General features: G+C 44.5%; 1 protein-coding gene across 1 annotated transcript in view; it reads left to right on the top strand.

Annotated features, from left to right (window-relative positions):
• The window catches only part of LOC126191212 (hemicentin-1-like), a 314,593-nt gene that overhangs the window by 170,899 nt on the left and 129,510 nt on the right, over positions 1-14,184 (top strand). The window lies entirely within an intron of this gene.

The raw sequence follows: 14,184 nt of genomic DNA, 5'->3' as shown, positions 1-14,184 counted from the left end.
TTTTTGTTTGATTATTGTATTCTTTATCATGTCACTTAATCTACAGCCACCTTCTCCTCTTGAAAACACCATTTCTGCAGCTAGTACTCTTCGTTCATTTGCAGAAGCTGTTGTCCAATTCTCATTGACCGGAAAAGTGGTACTTAATTTCTGTTGTACACTTTCATTAATGCTTTTTTTCTAATTTATTGAGAGTTATTTATATTTTCCCATTAATGTAGTTCAATTTTTCAATTGTTTTCGTATTTTTCATTTGTGAACGAAATAATATTTCCCAAGAAGTAGAATTCCTTCACGCTCTTTGTTTTCAGGTCGTTTATTATAATTTTACGTCATACCTGATTTTGACCTTTAAAATGTCCTTTGTTGAGTCGAGACACATAACTTAAACGTCTTGGAAATATTATTTAATTTATAAATGGAATTTAAAACCGCGTCCTCGCTGTCAGTTATAATAAGCTGAATATTGTCATTAAACAATTTCGTTGGATTAAGTTTTATGTGACAACTCTTATCTGTTTTGGCTATTACCTCAACATATCATCTACACATATGTTAAAAAGCGGCCAAAATATATCTGAGTAGTAAGCCCAGATTTGTCGTTATTCTAACATTGTTTTCCAGCAGTGCTAACTGTGGATTCCTGGTACGTTTGTTGCTCATTTACCGAAATGCATTATATGATTTTTTTCTTCTTACTTTTAGTTCTCTAATGGTTCAGTTAAAGATAAATGGCACAATAATATCATCAACTCTTACAGTAACATATTTACGAAGGAGTTTGCATCTGTCGCTTACCGTGAATCACAAATTTAGAGATGTTGACGAAGACGACGACGATGATTGTTCAGTTTCATTGATCCTCTGTCGTATTATGAGACAACTGCGGCAAAATTGGTGATATAAAATATCGTGATATCTTCCTTCGTGGTATTTGCGTCCTAATGCAGCCACGCATTCACAAAAGTCCAAACAGTAGTAACAGCCGTTATTGTGAAAGCTTACTTGTAATTCAGACACTGTGGCCAGACATCAGAGCTATTAGAAGCCAGTACAAGTGAAAGTCTTCCGTGTTCACTAGCATCAGCTTGTAATTTTCTTTTTTCTTTCCTTTATTGTAATTTCATTCCCCTGCCCCATATGGGGCAGGGGAGGACTGGCAGCATCACAGCCCACCACTCTTCAGCCAAATGGCTTTAACAAAAATACAAGGGGAACTCTTACATAAAGCAGGGGTAAAAAGGGCCACATAAAAATAAACTAAATGGAAATGATGGGAGTTAAAATATGCACTAATATGGCGAAATTTGTGGACAATTAAAGAGTCGACATAAAGTTAAAAGAACACAGCTGACAAATCTTTGCTTACTTAAAAATCACTGGAGTCAAACGCAAGGTAAAAGTCAGCCAAAATATAAAATTAACACAGAGCGAGACACTTAAAAAACAAAACCGCTGGAAAGGACAAAACAGTCACAAAGAATTTAAAAAATTAGGGACCTGCCAAGGGACTGGAGGGAAAAAGAGGGGAGGGGGGATGGGAAGGCGGGAGGCAGGAGGAAGAGGATAAAAGGGGGCCAGGGGGCGCCCCAAGAGGCAGGAGGACTGGATGGGAGAAGAAGAGGGAAGACAAAGCAGGACATTGAAGGGGAGCATGGGAGAGGGAGGGGGAAAGCTGCTTAGGAGAAGGGAGGGGGAGGAGAGGGAACCCTGAGGAGGAGGCAGGATGAAGGTGGGTTTAGAGTTGGTAGGAAGGGTAGACGTCAGGGCGAAGTTCATCATCTGAGAGGAATAGATGCTGGAAGTTGTTTTGAGAAAGGAGGTGGAGGATGTGGAGATGGAGAGGGGCGAGACACAACGGTAAATGTGCAGCAACAGGTTGGACGTGAGAGGAAGGGGTACACTAGGGAGTGGGATGTGTGGATGTGTTCAAGGAAAAGGAGAAGTTGGGGGAAGGGTATGAATTCACAGAGGACGTGGGTGGGGACAGTGGGTGGATATCGAAGGCGAGGTGGTGTGCACGGCGCTCGAGGATTTGGAGGGCGTTATAGAACCTGGGAGGTACGGAAATCCAACCAATGCTCGTACAACAAAGGATGGGACAGATCAAGGATTTGTAGGTGTGAAGGATGGTGGAAGGTAGCAGTCCCCATGTCAGGTAAGACAGGAGATTCAGGAGGTGGAGTCTGTTGTGGGCTTTGTGTTTTATGGTAAGGAGATGGGGTGTCCAGGTGAGTTGGCGGTCGAGGGTGAGGCCAAGGTATTTGAGGGTAGGAGTGAGCTGGATAGGATGTCCATAAATAGTGAGGTAGAAATTACGGAGATGGAAGGAGCTGGTGGTGTGACCTATGATGATTGCCTGGGTTTTCGAGGGGTTGATATGAAGGAACCACTGGTTGCACCAAGTGGTGAAATGGTGAATGTGGGTTTGGAGGTTACGTTAGGACCGTTGAAGGGTAGGATATAGGGCTAGGAAGGCGGTGTCATCAGCAAATTGTAGGAGATGAACAGGCGGGCGAGGTTTGGGCTCCACTTGTATCTGTGAACAAGATTTTGTACTAAAGAGAACGGAGGAGAACACCAGATAGCAAACAAAGTCTCTGAAGGCTAAGATTCTGGTGTATGGCACTAGTAACCGGCAGAACACTTTATACACTGCGAGAGGGAAAAAAATGAAAACATCTTGAAAGAAGACGTCGATTTTGATCCAATGACGGCATATGCCACCTTGGGAGTAGTAAATGTACTGGTAATGGTTTCAACGTCGTCGGCCAGCAGATAGCGTAGTTGCATAGTTACAAGATCGTCAGCCAGAAAGCTCAGTGTGGTCCAAACGTGTGAAGAAAGAAAGCAACCATGCCACAGAGACGCACTCGTGCTTAATACAGCAAAATGAGCGAGTCTGAAAAGGATTAATTTGCGGCCTTCCTAGTGGCGCGATGGTACTTTCGGAGGATTTCCACAGAAGTTGAAGGCGCTGGGTCAGTTGTTCAACGATGTTGGTGTCAGTGGTCATGTGAACATTTTCATACCAGTAGATGAGTTTCTGGACTTCCAAGCAGCACAGACGCCTGCCACGATCGCCGTATTGTAAGGAGAGCGGCGGCCGATTGTACAGCTACCACAGCACAGATAAGAGGTCTTGTGAGACCAGGAACTGTTGTGAACTCGTTATTGGCAATGGGACTACGGGCACGCACACCTGTAGTCCGACTTCCACTCACGCCACACCATCGACGTGAACGACCTGACTGGTGCCATCAGCGGATCACTTGGAATGTGGAATGGCATGCCGTGGTCATCAGCGATGAAAGCAGCTGTGCCTGCGCACAAGTGATGGTCTCTTCCATCTACGTGGCGAGCACTGTCTCGCAGAGTGCACCCGTGCAAGACCCACTGGCTCCAGCCCCGCCTTATGGTCTGGGGTGAGGTAAGCTACAACACTCGCTCAACTCCGATTTTTCTGGACAAGAAGCTGACCAGCGCTCTGTAACTACAGATCGTTGTTACACCCGTTCTTTTGCCGTTCTTGCAAGAAGAAGGTGATGTGTTGTTCCAATAGCATAATTCTCTTCCAGTCACTGCCCTTGGAACTCAACGTGCTCTACAAGACGTGCAGCAACTTCCCTGGCCAGCACGATCTGCTGGCTTGTCTGCAACCGAGCTCGTGTGGGATATAATGAGGCGAGAAGTGGCCCGTGTGACTTGTCAACCAACAGCTCTTATAGAAATAAGTGATCAGGTCGAGCAGGCGTGGAATGACGTTTTCCAGGACAGTAGTCACCATCCGTACGACCGAATGGACATCACAGTCAATGTCTGCATTGTCACCTGTGGAGTCTACGTGACGTACTAACATGTGTGTTTCAGCACAGGTTGATACATGGTACTTTAGAAACGCTTGTGCTAGTGATCTGTAAATGTAATCATTTCATATACTGCACATGCAATTGCAACAATAAATCTTGAATGAATTAGAAACCTATAAAAGAACGTACTATTTTTTCCGGCAGTGCAGTTAGAGCTACGACAGAAAGCTTCGTTACTCAGAGAGGATTATTTTGCATGGTGAGCGCACTATTATGGACAAAACAGGTGTTCCAGTTTGTAGGCGAACGTGAAATACGGACCGTCGTGCACTTAATACTTAATTGTAGCTCAATCTTTTCTTACAATGAAAAAGAATTTGCACATATCGCGGTTGATGTTTTTCGCTAGCTTCTTATTATGAGAGGAAAATTCCAGAATGAGATTTTCACTCTGCAGCGGAGTGTAGGCTAATATGAAACTTTCTGGCAGATTAAAACAGTGTGCCGGACCTAGACTCAAAGTCGGGACCTTTGCCTCTCCCGCGCAAGTGCTCTACCATCTGAGCTACCCAAGCACGAATCAGGACCCGTCGTCACAGCTTCAGTTCTGCCAGTACCTCGTTTACTACTTTCCGAACTTCGTGTCTCGGTCTGGCACACAGTTTAAATCTGCCAGGAAGTTTCAAGAGGAAAATCTAATAGCCAAACACAAATTATCGAAGACAAACGTAAGCAGAAGAAAGACTTTGATTTACACTCTGGTTATTAGCAACTGGAGTGATTTACCTTATTCATAGTTTCGCATTCCGGTAGCTGCTGTATCGCAGAGAGTTTTCGCTGTGTGCACTGACATTTACCTTCATAACTGTTTCGCTTTCTAATACCTGCTATGACTATATCTCATAGTGTTTCTGCTGCCTGCACTGACATATACAAGTACGTTTATTAAAGTACCTGTAAGGAAAATGTATCAATATAACACAAATAAATTAAATGTGGAATTTACATACACTGGATAATATCTGATATATACAGGTCTAGGGGTCGCTCGCATCTCGTGGTCGTGCGGTAGCGTTCTCGCTTCCCACGCCCGGGTTCCCGGGTTCGATTCCCGGCGGGGTCAGGGATTTTCTCTGCCTCGTGATGGCTGGGTGTTGTGTGCTGTACTTAGGTTAGTTAGGTTAAAAAAAAAAGGGTAGCGTCTTTAATTCATAATCAAAACGTCTACAGTCCTGAGTTCGATCCCCGCCAGTGCCAAAATTTGATAAATAATCAGCATTGGCGGCCGAAGTCTTCCGGCATAAGAAGTCAGCCTCATTCTGCCAACGGCCTTGTCAAAGCGGGCGGGGAGCGGATAGAGGTTCAGGACACTCTTGTCCTAGGGGTGGGAAATTGGCCCTAAAGGCGGAAGAATCAGCAATGATCAACGACATGAGGATGCAGAAGGCAATGAAAACCACTGCATTAAAGACACGTAACGTGTATCCACAGGACATGTGGCCTGTAATTGAAGATCTCTCCATTGGCAAAAGATTCCGGAATAGTCCCCCATTCGGATCTCCGGGAGGGGACTGCCAAGGGGGAGGTTACCATGAGAAAAAGATTGAATAATCAACGAAAGGATAACGTTCTACGAGTCGGGGCGTGGAATGTCAGAAGCTTGAACGTGGTAGGGAATCTAGAAAATCTGAAAAGGGAAATGCAAAGGCTCAATCTAGATATAGTAGGGGTCAGTGAAGTGAAGTGGAAGGAAGACAAGGATTTCTGGTCAGGTGAGTATCGGGTAAGATCAACAGCAGCAGAAAATGGTACAACAGGTGTAGGATTCGTTATGAATAGGAAGGTAGGGCAGAGGGTGTGTTACTGTGAACAGTTCAGTGATCGGGTTGTTCTAATCAGAATCGACAGCAGACCAACACCGACAACGGTAGTTCAGGTATACATGCCGACGTCGCAAGCTGAAGATGAACAGATAGAGAAAGTGTATGAGGATATTGAAAGGGTAATGCAGTATGTAAAGGGGGACGAAAATCTAATAGTCATGGGCGACTGAAATGCAGTTGTAGGGGAAGGAGTAGAAGAAAAGGTTACCGGAGAATATGGGCTTGGGACAAGGAATAAAAGAGGAGAAAGACTAATTGAGTTCTGTAACAAGTTTGAGCCAGTAATAGCGAATACCCTGTTCAAGAATCACAAGAGGAGGAGGTATACTTGGAAAAGGCCGGGAGATACGGGAAGACTTCAATTAGATTACATCATGGTCAGACAGAGATTCCGAAATCAGATACTGGATTGTAAGGCGTACCCAGGAGCAGATATAGACTCAGATCACAATATAGTAGTGATGAAGAGTAGGCTGAAGTTCAAGACATTAGTCAGGAAGAATCAATACGCAAAGAAGTGGGATACGGATGTACTAAGGAATGACGGGATACGTCTGAAGTTCTCTAACGCTATAGATACAGCAATAAGGATTAGCGCAGTAGGCAGTACAGTTGAAGAGCAATGGACATCTCTAAAAAGGGCCATCACAGAAGTTGGGAAGGAAAGCATAGGTACAAAGAAGGTAGCTGCGAAGAAACCATGGGTAACAGAAGAAATACTTCAGTTGATTGATGAAAGGAGGAAGTACAAACATGTTCCGGGAAAATCAGGAATGCAGAAATACAAGTCTCTGAGGAATGAAATAAATAGGAAGTGCAGGGAAGCTAAGACGAAATGGCTGCAGGAAAAATGTGAAGTCATCGAAATGATTGTCGGAAGGACTGACTCAGCATAAAGTCAAAACAACCTTTGGTGACATTAAAAGCAACGGTGGTAACATTAAGAGTGCAACGGGAATTCCATTGTTAAATGCAGAGGAGAGAGCAGATAGGTGGAAAGAATACATTGAAAGCCTCTATGAGGGTGAAGATTTGTCTGATGTGATAGAAGAAGAAACAGGAGTCGATTTAGAAGAGATAGGGGATCCAGTATTAGAATCGGAATTTAAAAGAGCTTTGGAGGACTTACGGTCAAATGAGGCAGAAGAGATAGATAACATTCTATCAGAATTTCTTAAGTCATTGGGGGGAGTGGCAACAAAACGACTATTCACGTTGGTGTGTAGAATATATGAGTCTGGCGATATACCATCTGACTTTCGGAAAAGCATCATCCACACAATTCCGAAGACGGCAAGAGCTGACAAGTGCGAGAATTATCGCACAATCCGCTTAACAGCTGATGCATCGAAGCTGCTTACAAGAATAATATACAGAAGAATGGAAAAGAAAATTGAGAATGCGCTAGGTGACGATCAGTTTGGCTTAAGGAAAAGTAAAGGGACGAGAGAGGCAATTCTGACGTTACGGCTAATAATGGAAGCAAGGCTAAAGAAAAATCAAGACACTTTCATAGGATTTGTCGACCTGGAAAAAGCGTTCGACAATATAAAATGGTGCAAGCTGTTCGAGATTCTGAAAAAAGTAGGCGTAAGCTGTAGGGGGAGACGGGTCATATACAATATGTACAACAACCAAGAGGGAATAATAAGAGTGGACGATCAAGAACGAAGTGCTCGTATTAAGAAGGGTGTAAGACAAGGCTGTAGCCTTTCGCCCCTACTCTTCAATCTGTACATCGAGGAAACAGTGATGGAAATAAAAGAAAGGTTCAGGAGTGGAATTAAAATACAAGGTGAAAGGATATCAATGATACGATTCGCTGATGACATTGCTATCCTGAGTGAAAGTGAAGAAGAATTAAATGATCTGCTAAACGGAATGAGCAATCTAATGAGTACACAGTATGGCATTTCTGGCCAAGAGAAGTCTACTAATATCAAATACCGGCCTTAATTTGAGGTAGAAATTTCTGAGGATGTACGTCTGGAGTACAGCATTGTATGGTAGTGAAACATGGACTGTGAGAAAACCGGAACAGAAGAGAATCGAAGCATTTGAGATGTGGTGCTATAGACGAATGTTGATAATTAGGTGGACTGATAAGGTAAGGAATGAGGAGGTTCTACGTAGAATCGGAGAGGAAACGAACATGTGGAAAACACTGATAAGGAGAAGGGACAGGATGATAGGACATCTGCTAAGACATGAGGGAATGACTTCCATGCTACTAGAGGGAGCGGTAGAGGGCAAAAACTGTAGAGGACGACAGAGATTGGAATACGTGAAGCAAATAATTGAGGACGTTGGTTGCAAGTGCTACTCTAAGGTGAAGAGGTTAGCACAGGAAAGGAATTCGTGGCGGGCCGCATCAAACCAGTCAGTAGACTGATGACAAAATGCCAACGTCATATTGTGGTCTCCATTGTCCCATGCAACATTTGTCCCACAAACTTTTTGGTACTGTCCTATTTTCGGAGTTATTCCAGGTGGCAAAAGTTAGTAACTCACCGTATAGTTTGTTGGACAGTGTGGTGCTTGGCAAACCGTTTATCGTATTTATCATCAAAAATCTCTAAAAAGTAATGTTGTATGGCATATTTTACTGATAGACGCCCGAAGAGCAGAGTCAGCCGCCTAATGGGAGTTGTGTGGGTAAATGTACCTGTTACGTATACTGTAAGCGACTTAGTTCGCCAGCGCGCAGGTGCGCGTTCGTGCGAGGGTCTGTGTGTGTGTATGTGTGTGTGTGTGTGCGCGCGCGCGCGCACGTGTGTGTGTGTGGTGTGTGTGTGTGTGTGTGTGTGTGTGTGTGGAGCGTAGTGTCATGTTGATGTTGAGAGAAGGTAGAGGGTGAAACCTGATGTCGGCACACAACCCAGTCTATTCGAAGCCAAGCTTAACGTCTCCATCCGACGGACGGATCGCCGTGAATAGTTCCACATGCTCTCACTTCATGAGACACTGCTAAGAGGTTTGGAATGTCATCCAGTACACGCTATCGATCAGGGACTTCACGCCACCACCACTGCTGTCCACCTGCCGTAAAGGCAAAGGGTAAATTATTGTCAACAGCACGCGGCTTACCCGGACGGTTACCCATCCGAATACTGGCCACTCTCAAAGTGGCTTAAGTTCGCTGGTCTGACGGGAACCGGTGTATCCACTTCGGCACAGGAAAAATTTCTAACACATATTTTCGGACGCATTTTGATATAACAGCAACCAGTTTCACAACTGTACTTAGAAAAACAGTCTCGATCGCACAAATCATATTTATTGACGAACAGTTTCAGTCCAAAGGCGGACCATCTTCAGGCCATTCTCCGAAGTTGATTTGCGGAGACGGATCCACAGAACAGAATCCGCAGCATCCGAAAACCACTGCACTTCCAGCTTCGTGGTTCCGACTCCCCACATCAACTTTCGGGTACGTTGAAGATGGTACGTCCTTAAACCTGTCACGAACAAATATGATTTGAACCTTTTAGACGGTTCTCCTAATCACAAAAATCTCTAACAGTAGAATGATACATCAGTCACGCAATAACATCTACCATGAACGTGAGCATCGAAAATTATCAGATATTTTGTTTATTTTCAATTGTAATCAGCTTAATTGGTACATATTCACCACTCTTGTTTACTTTCAAGGAAATTTATTGCGGTTTTCCTCTGTAACGGAAGGAATTAGAAAGCTAGTGTTTGTTTATTCCGTTCCCGTCTGACGGAAGCATCCAGTGACTTGATCGTCTATCTCATGTGTTTCGTCGCTTTTCTACCAATTATATTTCTTTTTCTCCAATTGTGCTGTGGATGTCCTAAATTCCAGGAGAACGTGTGATTTCTGTATTCTTGTATCGACATGATTATATGCTCGTCGAACCATACCACTGCTTACGTAATTCCTGTCAACAACAAGAGAAGTAAAACAGTTGCCAGACAAAGTTTTCTGTACTGCTGGCGTCGAAACTGAGGCGTTGCGGAGATACTTCAGTAGTTCACTAAACGACAGTTAGCCAGCGGAACACGATCAGTCGAATACGGTCGAATACCGGTCGTGCACGTGACCCTAGCGTTTAAAGCAGAGTGGATTCCTGTTCCCTGTTACGCACTGTGTTCGCTTCAGTATTGATACGTCCTGCTAAACCCGCAGGACAGAACAGGTAGTTGGAATTGTGGAAAGGGGCCAAAATGAGCGGCTGTCAATTACACTCCAACACATATAACTGTATTTATTTGACCAAACACTACAGTACAAATTCTTGAACTTAGTTATCGGCTGAATACGCCACACTTTCTTATGCCGTAATGGCACAATCACTTTAATTTAAAAAAAAAAGGCTAAAAGCCGTTAACCCGAATTTCAGACGTCAAAGAGAATATTTAGAAGGCAGAATGCCTCACGTTAAGTAAGTTCTATAATTTGGATGAAGGCCCAATGTGGTGTGCATACTTCGGTACACACACCATCAGATTATTTGACTTGTCGCTCTAACGAAGTAGGCGAGTGTCAGCAATATGTCTCGTGGTCTTATCGTGGGGTGATTGTCTTCTGCCGTTAGGTCAGAAGATAGAAATGCCACTTCCACGCTTAGAGTAGAAGATTGACGGTGACAGACTTTCAACAGAACTTGATTAATTTCCACACACATTTATTAAAATAATAACAAACATAAACAGTACATAACTTGATTCTGGATGCTATTTACAATTGACAATCTGAAGTTCCTTTGGCCTTGGTACGTTAATCTTATTCGCACATATTTCTGACACTTGACAAAGTGTCTATACTTTTATCTTCATGGCTATGTACAGGAATATGATAATCTTCTTAGGTGCAGACTGAAACTTGACTATAGAATGTTACAGACTAATGCAGACTGACTAATCGGAGGTCTGTACACTCGTTATAATAGCTTGCGCGTTCAGGTATCACTGCGCGAGTGTGATCCGTGAGGAGAAAACGTTCTACGTTAGCAGCAATCTCATTGGCTGCGTTACATATTAATACGTGGATCGGCAGAAGCAGAATTTGGTCCGTCTCTTAGGTAGCGCCATCTCGTAGTGCGGAGACGGACGAGCGCTGCGCCTGGGCTGTTGTGCTTAGCGGGGCGCGCTCTAGTGGGAAAGTTGTGTATGCGCTGACTACACTGAATTATGTACACAACACCCAAAAATCTAACACTTGGAAAGCAACAACCTTAATTTAAAGATGGCTGAAGGCCCATAATTTAAGACTCAAGGTAAAATTAAATAAAGAAACACAAGGCAGAAGGCCTTATCTTCAATTAGGCTGAATGCCCCATACAGTCTGATGCTCGAAAGACAAAGATCCTTAATATAGAAATGGCTGAATTCCCAATGACTTAAAACTCAAGGTAAAATAAATTTTTAACAACAAAGCCTCATTTTAAATTAGGCTGAAGGCCTGTACAATCTGACACTTGACAAGCAAGGAATTTTGATTTTAAAGCGGCTGAAGGCCCATGACTTAAAACATCACTAAAAACAATTCAATTTTAATTCAAAACCATCGGCTATGAGACATACAAATACACACAACAGAAAGTAAGAAAAGGCAGTGCAGCTAACGGCGCTCAGAAGTTTCAGGGGTCGCCCAGCACTTGAAATACTAATGGTCACTGAGGTGAGACACCCCTCCCTCCATTCTTCCAGTTTCCCTCATCTCCTTGCGCCTGGCAGATCCTCTGTCTCGATCACCATCAGTGTGCCACATCAGTGTTGTGTTTAACGCTGTTTCTCCTGTGCATCGAGAGGTGTGATTTTAATTGTGTACTGCCTTGAGTGTTTGTTATGTGCTACACCATCCGTCGATACCTTTCATGCTCCAGTCATACTGTGCCTTGTGTTCTTTTAATTGTCGCAGTGTGTGGCTTTTTGTGTGTGCTACTTTTAAACAGTTTTAACAGTTTTTTTATCTCCCCGTTTTTTGTCTATTGTCTTCCATGATGATCATCCTTTTTTATATCTATGTTCACCATATTCTCTCCTTTGTTCTTTTTAAATGTCTTCTATTGTTTGTTCTATGTCTTTCGGCTGAAGAGCAGCGCATATGCTGCTGCCAGCCCGCCCCGTTGGGGAATTGAAATACAATAAAGAAAAAAAAAAAAAAGAGGTGAGACAGGCGGTCGGCCCAACCATTCTCGATCCGACGACAACCCAACCAACAGACAGTCAACGGACTCACCGACAAGGTAACTTGCGCTCCACTCGACCAGCACACAACCGGGAGTTCAACGCAAAACGCAAAAAGGCATGGACGCCCACAACCAAGCAATCAGTAAGCTGTCAAACTACACACTGTGCTGGACAGCGACAACATGGTGAGGAAGTGTCACCACGAGAATTTACGTCAATGGCCAGGGCAGGTAACCGGAACGTTAACGGCCACAAGGCAGAAAATTCCGCTAGTGCATTTGAATCCGACGACAACCCAACCAACAGACAGTCAACGGACTCACCGACAAGGTAACTTGCGCTCCACTCGAGCAGCACACAACCGGGAGTTCAACGCAAAACGCAAAAAGGCATGGACGCCCACAACCAAGCATTCAGTAAGCTGTCAAACTACACACTGTGCTGGACAGCGACAACATGGTGAGGAAGTGTCACCACGAGAATTTACGTCAATGGCCAGGGCAGGTAACCGGAACGTTAACGGCCACAAGGCAGAAAATTCCGCTAGTGCATTTGAATTGCAAATAACGAAATACAGTTAAACTCCACCGGAGGGAGGCTAAACCTTCGCCAACTCGAACACACACGTTTTTGCTCGCAGGAATGTCCCATAAATGGATCTGAGCACTATGGGCCTTAACATCTGAGGTCATCAGTCCCTCAGAACTTAGAACTACTTAAACCTAACTAACCTAAGGACATCACACACATCCATGCCCGAGGCAGGATTCGAACCTGCGACCGTAGCAGTCGCGGGGTTCCAGACTGAAGCACCTAGAACCACTCGGCCACCGAGGCCGGGCCAGTAATGTCCCAACAGCCAACAACGAGAACCAAACAGCACAATGTGAACAGTCTTGACTTGCTGGTAAATTAAATCCTAACTCAACTCTCTGTGAGCCACGGACCTCGTTGGAAAGGGAACAGTCCCACACACTGTGACACTGCGTACAGACCGACAGCGGGCCCGGCCAAACTATGCCCCGCGGAGATTTCCCCGCTGCTCCACGCCAGCCGACTGACTGCTCGCACACAGCACAGCCGGAAACTATAATCACCAGACCAAAGATAGTACACGGTGCGAATATCGATACACACCGCTGCTGCTTCTCATGGAGAGAGAGAACAACAGCATAATTGCAATAAGTGCGGGAAACCAAACACAGAATAGGAACCGAGGCTTTAACCAACGCTTAACATGTGCCCAGCTTGGCTCAAGTATAAAGGGACCTGTAGTAGTTCTCATTAGATTCAACCATCTACGCACCTATAATCCTAGACGTCACGCCTTAGAACGAAAATCAATAAACAGTCTCTTGAGGAACAAATCGAGAATATGAACCTCTATCCAGAAAAGTGGTAACATCTCTACAGAGCGGTGGCTCTTATGTGGAAGCCAACGGAGCCTCTGTGGTATCCGTCTGGTATTGACCTTCGCTTAATGCGCTGACGGACGGGTAGGAGAATTTTCGTCATTGGGCCCAGCAGAATTCAGATCCGAATGTGGCGTCGGAAGAGACCCGCGCCTGGCACACCAGTGCGACAGAAACCTGTAACGGCAGAGCCGAGATACAAACATAGACGGTGGAACCACACAGCACAAATGGTAGGCTGGTTTCTGCCATTGTGGAGTATCACAAGGAGCATTCCATCAGCATACATCCGCGAGTAACCACACGATGATCTGGAGAGAACTGCATGCGAAAATAGTTACGTCGCTGCTGGGCTGTGATGGCCTGGGTGCTTCTTAACTCGTCTTCACACCGAAGAAAACAAAAGCGAATGTGCAACGGCGAAGGAGAATGGTCTATGGTGTAAAAGCTAGTTGCGCGTGAACAAGCGGCTTTCGCTTTGCTGAGCACGCCTTTTCTTGTGAATGCTCCACAGTCGCTTTTGTTTACTCGTGTTCCGCTGCTTGTCGGTCTTTTAGAGACCAAACAAAGGTAGGTCGCGACCTCTACGTTTTGGAGCTAGCAGTATAGAGATCTTTCGTCTGTTTCTGTTGTTGACATGAGTTGCGTGACCGATGGAGTGCTCTGAAGAGAATGTGATGTTGTTGAGAGAATAGTACAAATATCACTCGTGTCTCTGGAGTCCTACAGAGCACAAATACCGAAGCAAAAGAAATATGGCTGGTATAATTCTGCCGAAGCACTCAGACTTCCTATTCTGCATGTACGAGGGGGAGTTGGAAAATAAGTTTCCCCTGTCGACTGTGGTCAGAGTTGTGTGAGAAAGAAAAAAAAGAGAATGAGACATTAAATATAAGACATATCTTTATTTTTCTACAT

This window comes from Schistocerca cancellata, chromosome 6 (assembly GCF_023864275.1).
Source record: "Schistocerca cancellata isolate TAMUIC-IGC-003103 chromosome 6, iqSchCanc2.1, whole genome shotgun sequence".
NCBI classification, from domain to species: domain Eukaryota; kingdom Metazoa; phylum Arthropoda; class Insecta; order Orthoptera; family Acrididae; genus Schistocerca; species Schistocerca cancellata.
Note: the sequence above shows the minus strand (reverse complement) of the source record. Positions and strands in the feature narration are given on the sequence as shown.